General features: G+C 44.7%; 1 protein-coding gene and 1 non-coding gene across 2 annotated transcripts in view; one reads left to right on the top strand and one right to left on the bottom strand.

Moving 5' to 3' along the window:
• Positions 1–23,113, bottom strand: part of BMF (Bcl2 modifying factor) — a 77,469-nt gene that overhangs the window by 7,045 nt on the left and 47,311 nt on the right. The window lies entirely within an intron of this gene.
• On the top strand, positions 11,604–11,718 carry LOC139673780 (U6atac minor spliceosomal RNA). Its single transcript, XR_011698205.1, has one exon. It is a non-coding gene; the product is annotated as a U6atac minor spliceosomal RNA (small nuclear RNA).

Raw genomic sequence — 23,113 nt, forward strand, 5'->3', positions numbered from 1 at the left:
AGTATTATAAAGTTATCTTTTGGCAGAGAAGTCTTGGCAGCAAACAGCCTCTTCAATCTGAGCTTAGCAGTTCTGCACCAGGCCAGTGCCAAAGTGAGAGCTCAGCCTCTTGGTCCATGCTGTGACTGAGTGCTGCATCCCTCTCCACAAGTCAAGTGCCTTTCTATTCAGCTTGGCAACAAGGACAGCACTTCTACTTCATGCCTTTCAGAGGCATACAAATTGAAATGCTGGATTTAAATTGGATTACGTGATTTGTCAGATGGCAAATGTTGGGGTGGTCTTTGAACTGTTTGAATACAAGAGTCTGGAGAAAGCTAGTGTTTTGGTGGCTCTTTATGAAACATTTTCCCTGCCTTGTGGAAGACAGAACTTCAGAACTAATCCCCAGATTCTCACTGCTTGGTGATCAATAGTGTGACATTCCTAGGGACCAGGAATGCAGTGTGGCAGGAGAATACACCTTGGGACAGGTCTTGTGCTCATGGGTGCTCTGATTCAACACTGTGGGTTCAGAGAAGCACCAAAGAGACAACCCTGCCCTGGCTGAGGAAGATGCTTGTTCTCCCAAGAATGACTTTACCTTTTTTCCCACATGCACTTTTTGGGGGGTTGTTTCAGTTCCTCTCTCCCTTCAGTTTTTTCCCTTGTTCCCCTCTCTCTCATCTCTGTCCTCCCCATCAGTCACTTCTCTGTCACTACTTGCTATTCTTCACTACTCCCTGTCAAGTACCTGGCTGTCACCCAGGATGGTTTTCAATAAGCTGGGCCATGACCTCACTGACATAGGGACTTCCTGCCAATGCCTCTGGTGCAAGACATGGCACTAACATCAGAGCTGGAGCAGCCATGGCGTGATCAAGCTTGGAAGGTGAAACTTTTTGCTACTCAAGATAGGACAGTTCTTACATCATGGCGCTGTGAGAAGAAACAGGTGTTGCAAAAGGGAGAGCTATTGTGCTGCTTATGGTGCACTGTGGTGTTTTGGTGCAGGAGTCCAGGTTGCTGAAGCAGTTAGGCACACCTGTATAAAACAATAGTTCACTACCCAAAGCACTCACAGTTTAAGTGCCTTTCATAAACTAAGCATCAAAATCTCTAGTGAAAGCTGCCATGCATTCAAAGAGCAAGTTGGGGAAGTCCCGCCCTTTGCAGAATGAAAGTCCCATCTCTGGGTGAGGAAGAACACAGGTATCACTTTCTCTCCTTTTCTCCACTGTTTTGCTTCTGGTCCTAAGCTACAAAACAAACCCAGGATTTCAGAGAACATTCAATCTGCAGCTTGTTCTCAGCTGATCCTGTTGCAAGGAGCAAGTTCCTGGCTGATTCACAAGCAGTAAAAATAAACATAGTCTGGGGAAGGCAGGGAGGAGGGAGGGAAACTGGTGGTTACAGAGGAAAAAGTAGGAGCTACAGCAGCTGGTGTTTTCTTTGCTGGTTCTTTTCAGAGGATTTAGGCAGGTTGGAGATGTAAGTGATTAATGGAGAATGATAACACCTCACCCCCCTCCTCCTCCTGGAAGGAACATGAGTCCTTATGCATATCACTGGTCTCTCAGCTTTAACCTTTCCAAGATTTACACACTCCATTCACTCCGATTCAGTGCTGTGGAGCTGACAGCACATCTGAGTGCATTAAGTGTACACTCTGCAGTTTTTATAAATGCTTTGGATTTGTTCTCAGTGTTTGGAAACAATGCACTCAAAGCCCAGAGACTTCCCTCATATAGCTGACCAGACTGAAGACAATGAACTGCCACACAGACTCAAGACTGTCAAGGCTCTTCCCTATGTGGAGTAAAGGACACAGCTATGAATTGCTGGACCCCAGTAAAATGTGCCTCCACAATGATTCCCAAAACATATTTGGGAAAAATGTACAAGCAGCAGAAGTCCTTTTCTGTTCCTCTCCATAGGTATATGAACTACTCTGCCAAGTGTATCTAGGGATCCCACCCTCGGCTCTGCTCAGGGCTGAGCATATCACAGCACACTTCTGTTGTGCTTCTTGGTTAAGGAGTCTGCTTTCCTCTTGCCTTTCTTGCACTGGAGAAAAGCATTTGGCAGATGGATGGACAAAGGTGCAGGCAAGTTTCTGCTATGGATGAAAAGGAGTTGCAGCAGAGGTTTTGCGTTATAACTTAAAGGATGAGATTCCCACCAGGAACAGCATAAGATAAAAGTTAAGGAGCTCTTATTATTTGTCTTAAGCAGGGCTGATGGAGGCATAAAATTAATAATAGTGTGCTAATGAAATTTACTGAAGATGAGATGACACATCAACAGAGAAAATAATTAGAATACTAGGAAAAAATCTGATGACTTCAGAAATTCACAGCACAAAAAGTCATACACCTAGGCAGCAGGGACACAGTACTTGTAAGAAACAGTGGTGAATAAAGATCAACATTTTTCATCCATTATAGGATAACTGAGCCACCAGTGTAACACGGAAGAGGTAAACACAATCAGAGGATGTATTAGACAAGATATTTTAGCTATTAGAAAAGTATTACTGCCATTGTGTAAGTATCAAAACATCATCTAGAACAACATATACAGCCCTTGACAACCATATTTACAAAAAAAAAAAAAAAATAGACCAGAACAACAGATAATCAGGGAAATGAAGACTGTCTTAGAAGAGTGTAAAAAACTTATTTAAAAGCAACAAAACAAGAATGGATGAGAAGGGACAGGAACCTTTAAATATGTCAGAGGAGAAAGCAAAAGGGAGAGAAAACTAATGATTTAAACTAAATCATGACCTTCACACAAGAACAAGATGGTATAGAATAATGACCGGGGAAAAAGCTTTTAAGAAAAATTTCCCTTATATTTAACAAGGGAGAAATAGAGCAAGCTTAGGATGGAGCTTGACAAATTATTAACATTTTATGATGTGGAAGGCCCAGTCAGACCCTTTCCATCTGAAGTCCTGGCATGGACTTTGAAGATGTATATGCATTAAGAATGGCATGGGTGTTTACTCACAGGGTGATATAATATTTCATGATCAGGACAAGACACTGTGGTGTACTGGAGGTAAGAACTGGAACCTGTCATATCTTGGTCCCTGGTTGAAACTCAGACCAGACTAAGTGTGGCTGAAGGAGAATCACCTGACTGTTGGAAAATGAGTTGCTGTGCAACTTCTAATCGTCCATTTTCTATGTCACCACTGCCTAAACTGGTGATAGTGGAAAGTTTTGCAGATAATATTTTTAGTCATTGATGCCTTAGGATTTTATATATTTGTAAATTTTTATATAGCTGTATAGCTTCTCACATTTGAGGTAGCAACTAATAGTTTCTACCTTTGTGCCACATTCCTGAATTTCTGTCTCAAGGGTGAGATAGCAGCTGGAGCATCATGCTTGGGGCACATGTACCAGGACTAGAGTAACAAGACATATTGTAGTCAAAATAAGATAGAAGACCCAGGACCCTTGGAGGCAGTCCAACAGGGCAGTTCTGGGGGTGGCACCAGGGTGGTACCAGGGATAAGGGGTTTTTGGATTGGATGTAACTATTAGTTATAGTAATTAAGTAGTGCTATAAATTGCTAAGATGCCTATATGGAGCGCATGCATCTATATGCTTAGTAAACTTGAAAGCTTTCAGTAAAAGAACTACTCTTTACTTTACCCAGACTAATATTGTCTCTAAAGTTTTTCTTCAATATGAGGCAACACAATGCCCAAGACTGCCTGCACAGGGAGAGCAAACAAGCCAGCAACTATGTGCAGTGTAGTGGAGGGGGTGGGAGGAAGTCATGCCAGCTGTTACCTGCCCTAAGTTCAGGGAAGGATCCAGGTCTCTGTGACTGCCTGCCAAGCAATTGTTCATTTGACTTCCCCACTGAAAGCACAGACCAAGACCAAACTGAATGGGAGTGCCCTCTTACTGTCCCATATCTGGTGGTGTCTACCACGCTCTGCCAGTGGGGGCACACACTTCCCACTCCCTGATTTATGGGAGCAAGACTTATGTGCTGGCAAGGCAGCCACGTGCCCCTCTCCTGTATCTCTCCAGAGCACACCCACCACCACATGCTCTTCTTGTGGTGCAGGCTGGGGTGGGAGGAGAGGAGGCCTGGTAAAGGCTGAGCTAGTCACAAACATACTGGACTTTCCTTCAATTTTAAGACCAAGACTGGCTTTTACCAAGACAAGTGCTGGCACATCCTGCAGCAAAAGGAAAGGGGGAGTGCAAAGGAGGTGAAGGAGCAGGGTGGAGAAGGAGACCAAAAGAGACAACTGATTATCTTTTTTTCTACTATACTGGTCCTGTGAGATAGGGGAAATTTATTATGCACGTACATATTCCAGGTTTTTCAAGGGCTGCCTTTAGCTGTATATCATATTTCTAGGGGTCAAATGTTTATACATTTTGTCTACAAGAGTAAAAATATGTATTTTTATTAGGGAGTGACTGATCACAGGAGTGAGCCAGAGTGCAGTACATTAAAGAAAAGGCAAGTTGCTTCACTTCTGCTGTGCAGTTACCTAACTGGTGTAGGCTTTGTGCCCCATCTTGATCAGAACAGATTTATCAAGGTGATTAACACCTTGACTGCATTGCATTTGTCCTTCCTAACAAAACCAAACCATCTTGAGCAACACCTGAGGGTACTTGTTTATTAAGCTTATACTGGTTTTGAGAATTCTTACATCTTTTGATATGTAAATGCTTTCCTGGACTCAATCAGCCCACATCACTTGTTTAACCCACAGGACACTGCAGTTGGAAGCAGCACACTGCACACCCACACAACAAGCGTGTAAGAGATGCTGTAGCCATGTTGATGAACTTTGTGCAGATGGGCTCTCTATAGGTCTTGAACACAACCAAACTGACTGGCTATCTATAAATGGTTGTCTATAAAAAGCAATATAGCTGTTCTAAATAAGTTTTCTAATTATGTTTAACAGAAAGAAGTTGCTGGAACAGCACAACCCTGGATGTACATACCGAGTTGCAGACAAGATATTGGAAAGCAGAGCCACGGAAAGGGACCTAGGGATGCTGGTCAAAGGCAAGTTCAATATGAGTCAGCAGTGCCCTGGCAGCAGGGAGGGCGAACTGTGTCCTGGGGGGCATCAGGCACAGCATCACCAGCTGGTCGAGGGAGGGGATTGTCCCACTCTGCTCTGACACCCCACCTCGAGTACTGTGCGCAGTTTTGGGCACCACATTATAAGGAAGATATATAAAGCTATCAGAGAGCATCCAAAGGAGTTCTACTAAGAGAGTGAAGAGTCTAGAGGGGAAGACATACAAGGAGTGACCGAGGTTATTTGGCTTGTTCATCCAGGATGAGACTGAGGGGACACCTCATACCAATCTACAGCTTCCTTACAAGGGGAAGCAGAGAAGCAGGCACTGATCTCTTCTCTCTGGTAAGCAGTGACTGGACCCAAAGAAATGACATGAAGCTGAGTCAGGGGAGGTTTAGGTTGGATATTAGGAAAAGATTCTTTACCCAGAGGGTTGTTGGGCACTGGAACAGGCTTCCCAAAAAGTGGTCACAGCACCAATCCTGACTGAGTTCAAGAAGCATTTGGACAACTGTTCCTTCTCAGGAATCATTCCACCATTCTTACACAGGGTGAAGGAAAGTTCACTAGTCAAAAGACAGACATTGCTTATGACACACTGTTACTGAGCAAGGTTTAGGGAACAAGATAGGATTTCTAAGGTGTTATGGGTTTAGCCAGGTAGGCCAAAAAATTTAGGCTTTAAAGTTCAGACTAGGCCTGGAATTGTCAGCTGACTTGAGTTTGGCTGAGCTAGCTAACAGCTGACTTCTTCTAGCCAATAATATTGTATTCCATACCATACTACATCATCTCAAAAGGTGTAAAATCCAGTGTGTGGGAGTGGCTTAGTTCAGTTCCACCATGGCCAGGCTACAAGCCAGATGTGGTGCAACGTCTGTCTTGGAGTAGGCCTTGCTCCTGCTGTTGCTGCTGCTTGCATTTTATTTGAGTTCAGGGAAGTAGAAATATTTTGTTGTTATACCTTCTCTTTCTTGCAGGGTGTCTTTTAGAGTACTTATAGCTCTAGAGTGATACACTTTGTGTTTATTGGGGAGTGGGAAGTTATTTCGTGTAAGTGTGTGTTATATTGTAGTTTTCTCTTAATTTTCTCTTTTCTGTATAAATACATGTAGTTAGTTTCAGCATAAACCTGGTTTAGAGGTTTTTTTCCCTCTTCTTTTTCCCTTGCCTAGTTGGGAGGGGGAGGAACCCTTTTTCTCTGTACTTGGGCGGCTGGCATTTTGCCAGCTCAACCCAAGACATAAGGCCTTAAGCAATCCGATCGAGTGCAAGGTGTCCCTGCCCCCAGCAGGGGCCTTGGGTCTAGATGATCTTTAAGATCCCTTTCAACTCTTAACATTCTGTAATCCCATGATTCTTCTGCTAAAGCCAGAAGTCCTGTGAACAGCCTACAGGTAAAATGAATACATATTTCTAACAGAATAAACTAACTGTTTCTCACTGCATCAAGCATGCAGCAGTCCCAACAAGTCTTGTAGCATTGCCCATGCCAGATCAGCTCTGTCTCCCCCCGATTCCTGAGTTGCCTAGTGCTAGGTGCTTGTTTTCCATGCTTAGACAGTTCAGGCTTTCCCCACTCAGAACTGCAATACCTGTGATCTTTTTGTAGCTGCCCCTAAAGTAGACTCACAGGGTCTGTCCCAGCTTAGCCTCAAGTACCTTTCTGGGTAACCTGCTGCATACTACACAAACATGGGCACTTGCCAAATTACCAGTTCAGCAAGGAGCAGGCTGAGATGTGGGCTGTTGGATATGGAGGGTCAGCAATAGCTGACAGCTTGCTTGGCACAGCACAAGGCATTAGGAAAGACAAAGCCCAACCTCAGCATGAAACCATACCCAGCTTCCCATGTGTGTTTGTGTAAGGCAGACAGCTCTTGAGGACAGTGTCATGCTTTTATGGGTGTTTAAACAGTGCCTAGCACAACAGAGTCCTAATCCAAACTGGAGCTCTTAAGTATCACAGTAATGCAAATTAAATAACACTAATAATACACTTTCCCTCTGTGCTTAGCAGGTCAGACATGAGGGAAGGCCCCTTGTTGTCCATGTTGGGAAGGGTCTGGGCTTCACATCTAGCTGAGATGCATCTCTGGGCTAACCTCCGTTAGTGAGTTACTGCCCGTGAGCCAAGCTGCCCTGCTGGACCTCCAGTCGCCTCCTCCTGAGACATGAAATGTGTTAGTCTGTACCCAAGAGGAAAGTTAATGTAATTTATCTTGTGTTTGCCCCAGCTAAAAGCACATGTTTGTGCAGATATTTGCTGAATGTGTACTTTTTAAAATAGTCAGTGCCAGTTGATGTCACAAAATTTAATGAAAATTCTAGAACTTGTAGCAAAATATTTCTGACCCCAAAAGAAAACACGTTTCAGTCACTTCCATCTATTCTGTAATCCAACATTATTAGTTGGCCCATTTCCCACAGGCAGACTGCTGTAGAGCAGGTAATTCTACAGACACAAAGCTTGTCACAGACTTCACCTCCTGCCATGAAACTGCATTGTAATGAATGATAGCTAAGGATCTGCTCATAAATGAGCATTTCATCTCTTCTAGTTACAGAAGGCAAGGCAGAACCATTAAAATAATTAAACATACACATCTACATCATTAATCAATAACAAAACTTTACTAAAAAATTGACAAACCATATTTGACCATTCACTGAACTTGGCCGACAGTAGAAAACCACCTTCACAAATAATATCATTGTCAGAAAAACATAATTAGACACATTATCCCAAGTAACATAGAAACTAATACATATAGAACAAAGGTGCAGCGTTCCATCAATTGCATCCAACAGATGTCTTCAGTTAGCTGCTTATATACAGGAGACACCATTTGAGAAGAGGCTCCAAATAGGTTTAAGAAGGAAAGAGATTGTAATTTTGCTTATCAGTAACAGCTTTTTTGAAGGCAAATGTTGAGAAAGATGAGCAATATTGGGATAAGATTAAAAGTATGTCTTTTTGTAGGACATTTGTTGATTAGTTCTGTGGGTAAATGCACTGGATTAATGGCCTCTTTCATATTGTAACAGTATCCTCAGAGGGATTTGCTTCCTCGGCTGCTCAGTCCCCTCCCCCAACACTGTGACATGAGAAATGCAGTGTTTTTAATGACTGAAGCAGGAGGGATCTTGTTATTGTGGCTGCATCACCCCTTCAGGACACAGTTCAGTAGAAGTTTGTCATGTGGCTGAGCAGAAACGATGAATGTAGGTTTCATGAAGTTCATTCCCCAAATACAAAGGAATAGGGGAAAAACCCCCCACCACATTCATGGCTACAGGCTGTGAGAGTACACAGTTCACAGCTGGAGCTCTGCATTGATCACTGTCAAGCTGCTGGGCTGCAATGCACCTGCGAGCTCTGCCCTACTCCCTCAGCGGCAAGCCTTTACCTGCACTCCCACCTGCGTTCACAACATCTCCCCCCTTGCCCATCTCCAGCTTTCTCACCCCTCTTCTTTCCTAGCTGGGGTCATTGGGTGCTTCAGTGCCCCTTTGATACCTGGCTTACATCTGGGGAGAACTAGATTGCACATCTGCTTAAAGGCACATGGATATTCACCAGTTAATACCCACACACACTTGTTTCTTTACAACCCTGCTGCCCCTGCCTGTCTTACCTTGGGTATTGCTTCATTTCCTGTTTGCCTCCAGCAGCCATCTCCTTTCCTTTAACTCTGGGCCATTATGCAGGCTAATATCAAACAGGTGGAAGACGTAAACATTGAAAAAACAAAACTGAACAACCCAACATGTCCTTCCTCTCCTCAATGGGCATGATGATATGGTCAGGAAATGGGTAACAGCTGCAGGTGCTAAAAAATTAACTGCATGTATAGGAATGCCTGGAGTTTGTGTGTTGAAAATACACAGGCACATAACTTTTACTGTGAATAGGTTATTCTAAATGGGTAAGTGAGCCCTTTGGAACCATAGAATGGTTTGGGTTGGAAGGGACCTTAAAGATCTTCTAGTTCCAACCCTCCCTGCCATAAGCAGGGACACCTTCCACTAGACCAGGTTGCTTAGGGTCCATCTGCATCCAACCTGGCCTTGAACAGTTCCAGGGATGGGGCATCCACAGTTTCTCTGAGCAATCTGTTCAGTGCCTCACCACCCTCACAGTAAAGAATTTCTTCCTTATATTTAGTCTAAACCTACCCTCTTTCAGCTTAAAGCCAATCCCCCTTGTCCTATCACTAAATTCCCTTGCAAAACGTTCCCCTCCAGCTCTGTTGTAGCCTCCTTTAGGTACTGGAAAGCTGCATTAAGGTCTCCCCAGAGCCTTCTCTTCTCCAGGCTGAACAATCCCAACTCTCTCAGCCTTTCCTCCTAGGAGAGGTGTTCCAGCCCTCTGATCAACTTCTTGTTCTTCCTCTGGACTTGCTCTAACAGGTTTAATGCCCTTCATGTGCTGAGGATTCCAGAGCTGATGGAATATTCCAGGTGGGAGGAATGAGAGTCTGGGGCAGCTAGGCTGGCTGCCAGCAATGGCATGGTGCAGCCCTCCAGCACACAACACCACAGGGTTGAAACCTGAATTGGGAAGTGCCACACTCTCACTGCTGTGGCTGCCACCTTATCCTGACCTCTCCCCAGTGTGTTTAACTCTGCAGGATTTGGGAGCTTGGCTGCAGGAAGCAGGTGGCAGGACTGGGAAAAAGCATATGCCCCTTCCTACTGTCACATGTCCACAGGCAAGTTTGCATGTACCTACGTCTGCACATAGTGGTCCAATCTGACCATCTGAGGCTCATGAATGCATCACATGCTGGGTTTTATAGGTTAGGCACTTGGTTTAACATCTTCCTACATGTACTGGGTCATTCAGTTTGTTGGCATCTTATGTGACATAAATTTAAGGTGCTCTTTTCTCTAGGAGGAAGGCAAGCAAGGCAGGACAATATCAGGCATTGCTCCCTTGGCTTTACTTGTCCACTCAAGTCTTGGAAACCATATCCCTGAGCCTATTTCACCAGCTTTCTTTTGGAAATCAGTATCATTGTTAGCTGTCAGTAACTCACTCCATTTATTGCTCTCAGCTGCTCAGGAGGACACAGCAGACCCTAAGTTGGGTAAGGTTACTGCGTGATAACAGCAATTCTTAAGTCAAATAGTATAATGAGGCTCTCCCCAGACAGTGACAAGCTTTGGATTTCCCATAGAAATGTGTGATTGTGCCTGTGTCTTTGCCTGCTGCGCTGCGGACTCTCCCTCTTCTCCACAGGTCCGGTTCCCCAGCCCCAGCCCCAGTGGTGGTGGAGCTGAGTGGCTGTGGGCACTTGATGCTGATTAAATTCTGCTGACTGAGGAAGATGTCAAATTCTACCCAAAGCAGAGAGCCGCCAAGGAAAAGCTGCTTTTCTTTGCTTTTGACAGCTGGAGCCATGAATTTAAGCAGAGGTCTCACCTTCAGGCAAGTCAACAGCTGGGCAGGGAGCAGTCTTTCTTAAAGAGAGAGTGCACCATATTTTGCTGGAGTACATTGTTGGCAGGAGGTGGACAAGTTGAAGTGCAAGAAAACATTTATGTAAAAACCCAGGTGCAGCTGGGTTTTTTGTTGTTGTGTTTTTTTCTTTTACTAGAGAATGACCAAGTAACAAACAAGAAAGAGGAAATGAAAACACAGTCTTAATTCCCACCCTTGGTGTTTCTCATCTTCCATTTCCCCTGCAGTACATATGAGGAGAAGATGCAGCCCTTGTCTGTACACAAAGTTCTCAAACACAAAGTCCTTTTGCTAAGAAGACCATGCACTGCGTCACATCTATTTTTATATTTGTATGCCAGCCATGCTTCAGGAATCAGTGGCTCTGTTGACTAGTAGTGGAGTCTGTAAGACTCTTCCCTGTTTCTAAACCTGTCTGTGCACAATATTTATCCAAAGCTCTTACTGCTGAGGAACTGCTCCTTGCCTTTGTGATGTGACACCTGCAAGCTCAGTTCAGGGACAGGGGATGGAAGTTCCCATAACAAAATACCACTACCATAACTAAGTGGCCATCCCCATAGTTATTATTGGCAATATCACCAAAAGACTGAGGGTGGAGTGGTACTAAAATATAATTAGGTTTCACTCCCACGCTGTATTTTCTGAGTCCAAAACAGAACTTTGTCATTGCAGGGTCAGGCTTTGTGATACCAAATTTTCAGCCCCATGGAGCAGAAACCAGGACCCTGAGGAGGTTCAGAAGTAGGTGGCAGAGACAGACACATCTCAAATCTGCGTGCAGAGGGAAATACATTGCGCACAGTCGCAAGGCCAGTGCCACATCACATAATTCATGTGTGAGGTACCTTAGCAGGTGCGATTGGCCAGGAGTGTGAAAGGCAGTGGAGCCTTGCTATTGCCCTTTCCTACCTCCCATAAGTCACAGCTGCTTAGAGTACTCTGGCCACTAGACAAGAAATTCAGGGATGCTCCCCAACTCTTGAGGGAAAGACAACTTTAGGAAAGAACTGGAGATCAGTTGAACCAAAAGGAAAGCCCTTCAGAAGTGAATTGTGTCCATTTCTACAGAAACTTGGAAATATGAAATGAGAGCAGGACAGCTCTCCCCTTGGTTAGGATGGAGTAAGTCCTAATGGACTTAACCATGTTTAAGAGTCTCAGCTACTTTGTGGCATCCAATGAATATCCTGGGTAGACTGTCACAACTGCCAAACCCTTGTGTGAAAACACAGGTTCATCATCATACTCAATATTGCTTTGAGGGGAAATAAAAACCTCCAACAAAAACCAGTAAGCATCATCAGCCAGCCCAACAGGGAAAAGTATGGAAGGGTAGAAAGAAAAAATGTTTCGTGTCTGGATCTCCACCAGCTTTTGATGTGGAGTAAAAGTCACACTTCTCTGACCTGTCAACATCAAAGTGCTAGTAAGCATTTTAAGAGTGCTTAAATAGGATTATTTTTCATGTTAAGAGTTGAAGCACCTATTGAAAGTAGGTATTTGCACAGTTAAGCAGTAACTGAGGTTATCAGCATTAAAATTTAGAGCTTAGGAACCAAAACTCTATCCAGATCCCAACCTTAATACAGGCAGGCCCTCTTTGGATTTAGCCTGATCTGTGCCAGCATTTTTTCCTAAAATTTTTCATTTTCATTTTAGCTCCATAAGCAGTAGGAAAAGTTGAAGGGGATTGCGAATGTGTTATCTTACTTATTAAACAGACAAGGAGGCAAACAAAAAAAACCCCAAACACGTTTTCTTAACTATTTCATTATCATGGCATAGAGGGAAGATAAAATTGCACTTCTGCCATAATAGCAACTAGCTACCAGCCTAAACCTTTTTCTGAAACTCCGCCAAGTCTCCACTTTCAAACACTTTTAAAGTGTAAAGGCATTTGGAAATCCTGAAGAAGTTTTATTTCAAGTAGAATAAAAAGACAGAGACTACTTCTTGCTTGAAAGTGAGAAAGCATGGAAATCTCATGCCAGACCTCTTTCTCACTAGGTTTTCTGACTAATTTTATATCCTGCTACTGTTCAGGTGGGGCTCCAAGAGTAGAAACTTGGATGGCTAAATATTTTTCTGAATCTCATTTTTAAGTGCTTATATCATCCAGCATCATCATCTCAAGTAAAAAAGATCCTGGGTCCAGTTGAAACCATCAAGACATGAAATGAAAAAACAGTTTGTTGTAAGCATTGCAGCTAGAACTGCCAGCTTTGTGATTTTAGAAGAGAAACTTAACTATCAGCACATCATGACATTTTTGGTGTGATGCATGACGATATGTGGGTGGATTACAATGCCACATGTTGTTATTTCAATATATTACCATCATCAGGGTTTACTGAAGCATTGCCGTGTTTCAGCAGAACATCATTATCTCCTCCAGCAGTTTCAGCTTAGCCAATCCTACTTGTTTCATATATATTTAGTGAATAAAAAAATCTACTTTGCCTAGATTTGCATCTTAATATTCTAGCAAGCCCAATAACTGGAAGCAACTTCATAGAAAATTATTTTTAAATGTAGATGCATACATTCATACTGGAGGCCTCATTCCCACTTCAGTCTTTTCAGAGAAGGGAAACATGCCTTGTTACTTTTGCAAATAATCATGCAGTTTCCATTTCAGGCAATAATTATAATTCAGAATATATTGGAAGAATAAAACCAAACAATTTTCTTCCAAAAAGATATAACTATTGTAAAAAAAAGTATCAAATACAATTTTTTCTTTCAATTCCCAGGTATCTTGTGGGCACAAAGAATGATTTTGTTGCAACTTTTGTCAAGGGGAAATGCAAATAATACGATTAGCTTGCTACACAAAATGTATCTGATCTTGAAATCCTAGAATAAATATCAACTATGCCTTCTAGAAATAAAGCTTTAAACTAATGCTAATGGAAGTTGTAGGATGAAAGCTTTCTCTGCTGCACTGAAGATGCAGTGCACAATGCACAAACCTTAGTTGAATTTGAAAGAGACTCCAGAATATTCAGTTTGTAGTCATTTAAGCTAGGATCTGTTAAGCACAGTTATGTATTCATCTGGATAGCTGAGATTACTTTAGCCATGTGAAGGACCTCTGTGTCCTTATTACCAGGAAATAGTTAATATTCTTCCCCTCTGGGGCCCACATGCACCTGCACAACTGTGGTGTGTGGTTTCTCCTTGCAGCTGCATCTGTGTGCCTGCGCAGAGGTTTTAAAGTGTAAGTGGAGAGCTGGTGGGGCTGCCCTTCAGTGGCACTGCAGCCTCAAGGGCTGCTGCAGACACAGTGAAACCACGCGCTGAGGAAAGAAATGTGTTCAGCAAAGTGTGTTTCTCAGCTGTTAAGATTATACCTTTGGAAAATTCAACATATATTATAAATATACCAATTAATGATGTATCCTCACAGTGCCATTCTGGAGTTGCTGTCTATCATTATCTTGATTTTTCCAGAGGAAGTAAAAATGAGACTGTGAGACTAACTAATCTTCCTAAGGTCACTGAGAGCAAGCCTGTGGCAGATCCAGATACACGATGCAGATCTTTCCCAGCCCTGTAGTTTGGCTCTTCAGCCTCTCTGCTGCTCCCTTAATTTGTTATCTGAATTCCTTGAGCAAAAGGAGGACTATTTTTGTCCTAATTGCTAAAACCCATCATTCACTATATCTGCCTCCTCTCAGGAATGAGAAGATTATGGGGGTCAGTAGTCAGAAGAGAGAGTTATCAGCTAGCCCTGGGCTCCAGGAGCAGTGATTAGGATCCTGTTATTAACCACAGATGCATGCTCTGGAGCAGAAGTGCTCAATTTTCCTCTGCATTCGAGATCTGTGTGGTGTGAGGGTGATATATGGGAGGGAAGAGATTGTGTTCACTGATTCTACAAGGTGATGTGATTTAGAGGAGCTAGATGGTTGTTTCACTCTATTCCCATCATGTGATCCCCTTAAGGCTCATATACCACTGAAGAATCGCCGGAGCCAAAGGACTGCTTGCCCTTTGCACTCCTTTTTGGCACTGCTCCTTCCCCCAGCATGCTCCCCATAGTGTGGTGGGAGAGGGACAATTGGCACATGAGCCAAATCTGCTGCCCTTGGACTGATGGAGATTTTTTCCCCCAGGCAACATTTTTAAGACAAGGATTTCAGTGTCAACCTTGCTTTTAAGAGAGTGTGTGCTGTTATCTTTAGGTTTACAACTTTCTGAAAGAAAAAAGGATTTATAGGAAGAAATATGATAGTGCACCTTATCATGCAAGACAGGCAGGCAAACGTAGCTACACGAAGAATTACTGCGTGCGGGTGTTGGTGCATGGTTGCGCAGGGAGTCTTACTTCATGTTCACAAACAAAGCTGCTCATTTTGAGCAAAAAGACTACCAGGGTGAGAGATCATGTAAGTGGAAAGAGATGCTGTCTGTGTTTTTGTGTGTACCTTTAAGTGTAAAAGTTCTCCCTGTCTAACAGTAGCTGTATTTAGGTTAAAAACACAAAATGTCTCAGCATAAATCACTGAAGTTTTTCTTTGTTTTGGAGACTTCATTTCCCCGCTTTCCCCCTGATTCTTGGCTGTGTTTTATTCAACCTGAAATAAAACCTCTTGAATTTTTTTGTGAGTGGGAAAAACCTATCCCTGTGTTGCACAGCAAGTGACCCTCACTTTATCTGGTTTAGAAGAACAAAAGTCATAGGAAAGATTCTGGGAAATGTCTGATTACTGCCATAGCCCTAAGCCTTGATAAGAACTCCATCAAGCTGATACACCCACACATACATATGTAACAGGTGGCCACTGCTCACAAACAACCTGCTCCCAAAAGAGAATGAGGCATTTTTCTCACAATATTTAGATACTATTAAGATTTTGAGACTCCTGCTCAGTCCTCACACACACTGTCAAACCCCTGCCTGAATGGCCAGGCCTCATTGCAGCAAGTCTAACTTGGAGGAAAGAAAAGTGGGGACAAGGCTTCATTGTCACTGACCCTTTATCACACCAGCATACAAGCATTCAAGTACCTCTTAAGGAACTGAAGGACCCACCTCTGAATTTCTCTTCTGGTATCTGGCAACTCTGAGGAGAGCAACTTCGTCATTAGGCTCATAGATGACTTTGGGCAAGTCACTTGTCTCTGGAAGCTTTTCCACCTGTTACTCGTTCATAGGGACTCAACATTCTTGCAAGTCTCCTGCAAATAAATACCCTCTTCAAGAGGCAAGAGAATCAGATGATTTCTCTCCCCTTTCATTCCATGTCTGCCCCATTTTAGGCAGAAGGCAGGAGCTTCAGCAGGAAAGCAAATGCTAGTGAAACTTTTGCCTTCAACTCTGGAGCACCTGGATCCAACTTCTGCTACTAGCCAGGCCAAATAATTAAAAATAAGAGAAAGATGGCACTACTAATGACTCAGACCATGCTGGGAGACTCTATCTAGCATGGACACCTAGTCAAGGAGAACCTCACAGCTGTGAGCAGTAAGGGAACAACAATCTCTTCCTCTGTTCTGGAGCTAAGGCACTTAAATACTTTTGTAACACTTCAAGCTAAAGGCTGCTTGTTGGCTGGCTTGGCAGCTCCTCAGCGCTTTGCTGGACTCTGGGGCTCCTTGTCGAGCAAGGAGAAGCAGATCTCTCATTGTCCAGTAGAGAAGGCCTCAACGCCTGGAGGCTGTGCCTCAACCAGGGCCGCCACTGGGCTTTGCTTGGCATCGGGTGCTGCAGCAGAGCAGCCTTCACCTTTTGCATCTGCAGGCTGGTGATAGGCTTGCTCCCCAGCACTTCAGTGGGTGTCATTTTTTATCTGTGCCCCATGCATTTCAAAACAGATACTAAATGTAAAGAAGCCATCTGCTTCTAGCCATACTGAAGAAATTCATGCTACTACCATTAACACCAAATAAGGCAATAAAAGACATTGCTTAGTTTGCACAACCTTTTATTCTCCTTCCTAGAACTATTTTTAGTTAAACAATTTTCTGCCAAAAAAGTTTTGTCTGTGTCCAGAACTGCCCTGGTCATCGGCGCTGTTACCAGGGATTCGAGCTTTATGGCCCTCATAACTCTGGAGGGTGAAAGGTCGAGCTGTGGAGCCTTTGTGTCAGCTCCACATTTCTCTTTAAACACATGTGAGAGACAAAGCTCCCCTGAGACCCCCATGGAAACTGCCTCCGGGGGAGGGGAGAGGGTGAGAGAGCAGTGGCCTGGCAGATAAAAGCAACATCAAAAGGAGCAGGGAGCAGCTGTCCATCTGGAGAAGCAAACTTTTTTTCTTCCTTCTTCTTTTTAGGAGAAAGAGATTGTCTCAAAGGATAGTCTCAAAAACTTTTGCATGGAAGGAGGAAAAAAAAAACAACAACCAACCCACTGGTGAGGGGGAGGGCAGAAAAGCCCCCGCAGCAAACAGAAGGAGGTGCTGCTTGGCAAAAGTCCCAGGCTGGATCATTTAAATCACTTTTAGTGCCTCCAAATGCCCATTGCTGCCTCTGTTTATAGAGTCACAGCGAGAGACCTGAAGAGAATATATTTCCCAAAGAAACATCTGAGCTCAGGAATGAATCAAAATTCACTTCATATGCTGCAAACCCTCTTCCCTTTCTGACCAAGCTTTTGTTCTGTTGCTGGTCTTGGTGTCAGCCTCCATCCCTGAAAGAAAAAAACCCACAGCTTGGTGACTAGATAGCTGAGCTAGTTTATGACAGGGACGGTTTCACTACACAGGCTTTGCAGCATGTGTAATTGCCAATATAAACAGTCTGGTATCAGTATTTGTATATATCAACACAGCAGTGTAGGTGTAATCCTTCAATTTTCCAAACTGACAAATTGCACATCTTTACCATTGGATTTACAGACACTAAAAAGCTCTTCTTCTAGGCTGTAACTATTAAAATAGTTTCTCAAACACAACATGTACCCACCCCAATATTAAAAGAAAACTGCAATCAAACTCAACAAATTCAGCCGAAAGTCACAGCCAACATCATAAAGAGAACTGACAGGGCTACCTCTCACTTCTGCCCTCGTACAAGGGCTTCCTCTCATGTCCATGTGCACCTGAAGACACTTAAGATGCTGACAATATATTTCACATTTCAATATGGTTTGAAAAGATAGTTTTAAAACCAGAGAGTGAGTGATATGAAATCAAGAAAGTCTAACTCTTGGGTTTTGCCAGTTCAGCTCTCTCACTATTGTGAAGCTGAAGGTTTGAAATTATTTGAGGACCCAAGAGGATGCCAGGCTGCAGCTGTTGGAGACTCTTTTAAACTCTGCATCAGTGAACTGAAGATGTTGAAAGTGGCCTGTAACACGTTTATCTATCCTGTGTGACTCCTCACATGAAAATACCTGGAAGATTCCCACATGTCCAGCAACGTACTTGTACCAAAGGGAGAAGGGATGAAGGATTGATGCAATGGTCCTGTGCCCTTACAAGGTGAACAGCACCCCAAGGTGCTGCCTGCCTGCAAAGTCCAGTGCAGCATCACTGCCCTAACACAGGACCAAGATCTTTCTTCTGCTCTACAGTGTGTGTACAAGCCATGGCCATGGTTAACTGGACCAGACCAGTAGTCAGTCAGCCCTGCCATGGCAGTGCCTGACACTGTGTGTAGTGCTTCACATGTGTGCCTTAAAACAACTCAATTCATGCAATAACGCATCTATGAAAGGCTTCTGCATCCATGGAGAGGTGATGGGGGAGCATGACCCCATTCCCAATGCACCCTGGGACACTGATCAGCTTCTCTTCACATTTTCACAGCCTTCCACAGTGGCAGCCTAGGTTGCTCGCAAAAACCTGTGGTGGCATCCAAAGGGCAGGCAAACATGCCTGAATGTATCCAGCATACTCTGTGCACCATATTGCAGGCAGTGCTACAGATCTTGTCAGCCTGGAGGACAAGGGCAGGAGCTGTGGGGACATCTCCTGGGAACTAGGCTGAGATGTCATAACAATATGTGCAGGGACAGGGCAATTCTCCCACCTCCATACAGACATGGATTATTTTAGCCAACTTGCAACAGGCACCTGCGGCATGCTGGTGCAGCTTGCAAAGACAGATACCTCCATCTGCAGTACTATCCACGGCTCCTGCAGCACCCTCCTGTCCTCAACTCAGGCATCCCCCATGCCAAGGGCAGAGCCAAGCATTCCTCACAGATCTGACTCCCACCTTATGCCTTCTCACTGCTGGGATAATAAATACCTCACGCCTGAGCACAGCACACGTCCAGGCTGCTCTCCCGCTCTCCAACAGCACGTCCAGGGGCGGCAGATTGGCAGGTTGCTGGAGGAGGAGAACCTCACAGGCTGGCAGGCAGCCAGGCCACCATGGCCTCCTGCCACAGACCCTCATCTCGCAGGGCCAGCCTGCCAAACACATCCCCTCATCGCGTGACAGGCCACTGGGTTGTTTCACAGGCTAGAAAAGATTTGAGAGGTCTGCCTCATCACTGAGAGGCCCATGTAGAGTCCTCTTCACTGTCCTCAACCAGCCTGAGCCTTAAAGGGGCTGATGGGTGAGCCTCCTCTTGATTCTGGTTCAGAAATGGCACCCAGGGTGCTGCAGATGACTTTCATCTCCCCTTCTTTCTGATGGGGATACTCTCTGTATTTACTCGTTTGTATTTTGTGATCCGCTGCCAGCATCACCAGGAATGAGACCTTCCCTTCCTGTTCTCCATCACTGCATAAAGGGATGCAGCCCAGGGGACCTCAGGGCCCACACTGACCCACTCATGGGGACAGCAGTGCAAGTGAACTCCTGTCAAATTCGGTTGCAGAAAGCCAGTGGCACTTCATACCTGAGGTATGTCCATAATCACTGGTGGTCTTTTATCCGAAAGCAGGGTTGTGTGAGTTCCCACATATCAAACTCCTTCCAGCCCCACTGTCCTGGCATGGCTGCAGTCCCAGTTTCCACAGTGGGAATAAGCACAGAGCCTCTCTTTCCAAGCAGCTCCAGTGCCTAGTCCCACTTGTAGATCCACAAACCCAAAAGCTGGCTCTGATGATGTTGGTGAAGAAGAGACTGCTGTTTTTTCCTCAAGAGTGGACTATCTGCCATGTGCCACAGATTCAAATTGTGGGGAAGAACAGGGCTACCCGTACATCTGTGTTTTCAGATATGTTCCCTTTTTCTACAGATGAATATATCGAGTTGGATTTTTTTTATATTTTCCCTTTTTTTAAGCTTTATAGATTTCTCATGTTTTTCTGAATATTTGGTTGGCCCATCAGGTCAAAAGCTCCTTGCTGTACTGCAGCACATCTCCAAGTCTCAGACTAGTGCCCAGGAGTCACCCCAATAAGTCCAACACACAGATCTACTGCATGTGTACTGACTGAAATATCTAAGTATCAGTGTAAAATGCAAACAGTAACCGTGCAGGGCACACACATGCTGTGCATCTGTCTGCAAAATCTTGAACAGAAATATGGGAGCCCTAGAGCAGAATTTGTTACAAATGTGTTATTCAAGCCTACTTGGTCTATTCTTAGTGTCTTCCCATCCATAGTAACGGGTCACATTAACAGAATGGTACTTGCGTGATCTCTTTGATTCCTCATGATTATCTCCCATCTGTGTCTAAAGCAGAAGTCTCTGATGTTGCTCACTGCTATATGGTGGCCACTTCTGCTTATGTAGTGCACACTGTACAAAGGCTACTCATCTAATTTCCCCATGACCTCACGGCACAGGATTTGCACCCCACAGCTCCAATGGCTTAGATGGAATTATTCCAGACATGGCTAAATATAATTTGTATCGGAATCTGGCCTTTATTTTAACTGCATTTACCCTTGACTATGTTTCAAGTATGTTTCATCTTCCACAGATCTTTAAATTGCTCTTGCACTTCCACACTGTTACAATAAGTGCAGCCCAGGAACCGCTCTGATCAGGCAGGGAGAACGTGGCAGTGCAAGACAAGGTGTTCCTGATGGCTAGACCAAAGCTAAGGCACGTGCATCTACTGGACAGTCATCTGAGCCTGAATCTTGCTCTTTTTGCAGCAAGCTTTATCTGAGCATGTAAAAAATTGTTTGCATAAACAACATCTGAAAAAAATCCTTCCAATTTTAAAAGTCCAGAATGTTAATTTATTAAAGCAAGCCCCAGCAGGCCATGCAGAGGCTCTGAAGAAAAGGCCCCAAGGAGCATAGTGGACTGAGGGCAAATCCTGAGAGTTTGTCAGAATAAGATTCTAGTGTGAGTTGCTTTCTTGCTCTTTCTTCACCAACCACCCCACATGCTCTGTAGGATTGAAAGGCCCCAAGAAAGATTTCGTGGCCCACCTCTGTGCAATGAAAGCACTAGTGCTAACGCAGCACCCTTGTCAGGCACAAGAAACTTTCCCCAGGGCCTCAAGATGGCCCTTTCCTGACTCTGTTTTGCTTCATCAGAACTGTGCCTGTACTGAAGGGGTTACTGTCTAGTACAATACAACAGTGGGGCTGACTTGGCTGGAACAGACATTAACTTCCACAGTAAATCTGGCAGGAGCTGGTAATTACAGAAAAAGCAGCCAGAGGTCATGGCCAGCCAATGCTCTGGAGTAACAGAGCAGAAAATCAAAACAGAGGGGGAAGGGAAATCATATTCATCATAGTCTTCGGGCTGAGGTCGGTCTTCTTCGAACTATCAGGAGCCTGTCGTCAATTGTTATGTTTAGAAGGAGCCTCTGGAAGATGAGGTAATAATAATGTTAAACATTAACTTGTTAGTGCTCCCGCTGCACTGCAAATTTACCTCCACCCCAGCACAGCTGGGAAGGGGGAATGAACGGTCCCTGGAAACAGCCAGGAATACGGGTCGCTAATTGCACTCCTGCATTTGTCCCATTTCTGGCAGGTTTCTGGTGCTCACACATGACCCAAAGGTTCCTGCTTTGTGAGTGAGTTGTGCACTCTCCCCCAGTCCCGCATTGTTTCCAATCCTCCGGCACACGCTGCTCCCTGTGCTGCCACTCCGGAGTGCGGGCAGCGGGGCAGGGGAGGTCTGCCTGCCTGCAGCGCTGCCTTCGAGTGGGCAGTGGCAGCACCCCTGGGACTCCTTGACAGGTTGGCAAAGACTCACGTATGGAGCAGGAGCAAACATCAAATGCTTTCATGGCATCCTGATAAAGCCTGGGAGGCAAGAAGACTGGTGATTTTTCTGCTTTCCTATAGCTCCCCACAGCTCTGCACTCCAACACCTCTCCATACAGCCTGAGCTGAAATAGTGGCTGCACTGTAGGTGTGCCTCTAAGCAGGCTAGCACCTCCTGAGAGACCATCCATGAGGGCGTGAGGTCACAGAGGATGTGAAGTGTTCTAAAATGCAGGGTAACTCACAGGTAAAATAGTTACTTTTACATTGGAGAAGCCAGCAGCACTTGGTGCTCCTTTGGACTTTGGCTTGGGCTCTCACTTGGACAGAAACCATCATGCCATCCTGATGGGAAACTCCGTCCTTTGACAGAGTTGCCTGGATTAAAGAGAACAACATCCCATTGCACAAACAAACAGAGGAAAATGGGGCTTTATCCTTGGCCATGATGCAGTTTGGCACGTACCCTCTGACGGCTGCCTGGCCTCACCCAGCCCTTCTGTAAATGGAGGGTATTAAACCTGCCTTAAAGATGTGCTGAGGCTTAAATAATCCACAATTACAGAGAACTGCTGACATGTACAGAAGATGAGAGCCATTAAAATGGAGAATTCAACTATCAGTGGGAATATAAAAGAGCTTGAGGTCTAATGCACAGAAAACATGGATTAACTGATGCAGGTTGAGTTGGCCTCTGGAAAAAGTAATTGGCACGAGTGGTCCTGCGTGCTGTGTACACAGTGGGCTTGCTTGTGTGGCAACCCTGCTCCACTTCGAGGGAGAAGCCCCTCACCCGCTGCTGCAGAGGGGGGCCAGAACAAGAGCCCCTTTTCTGCCAGGCTGGCTTCCCGGCTCAGGCTGAGTGATCCTGGGGAACACTGGAGCAATGGTTTGTTTACTCATTAAATAACGAACGAGGTGGCCCCTGTCTGGCTCTGTGCATGCTGGCCGATGCTCAGTGGAGCAGAGATGGTGGCCGCTGGCAGAGGCAGTGGGCTACTGCCTGGCTCAGAGAGACAGGGCAGGAGCTGTGCGTGACAGTCCAAGCCTGTCTGCTGTTCAGAGCAGAAATCCATCTGCTGGCACCACCCCACTGGTTGTATCCCCACAGTTTACTCTCAAAGTAGCACTGATGTTGCAGTAATGCTATAGACAGTGTGCAGGGTGGTAAAACGCACACCTGTAAGGATATGTAACACAATAAAGTGTAAATTATGGCTTTAAAAAAAGTTTGAAAATAAAATGGCAAATTATGCAGTCTTGTACTCACCCTGCTACATCTCATCTTTGCACTCATGAAAACCTATTAAAAATGAAAAAGGAAGAGATACTGGGCTCAGAGTGGTTCTTACCTGCTGGTAGCCACTCACTGCTGTGCAGCACACACCACCATGCAGGTCACCCTGTCCCAGCACTCACATTCACTGTAGCCACCTTGTGTTTCTGTTCAAATAAGAACTAGGAATGATGAACACCTTTTTTTCCAGGAGATTTCT

The sequence above is a fragment of the Pithys albifrons genome, chromosome 6, assembly GCF_047495875.1.
Source record: "Pithys albifrons albifrons isolate INPA30051 chromosome 6, PitAlb_v1, whole genome shotgun sequence".
Lineage (NCBI taxonomy): Eukaryota > Metazoa > Chordata > Aves > Passeriformes > Thamnophilidae > Pithys > Pithys albifrons.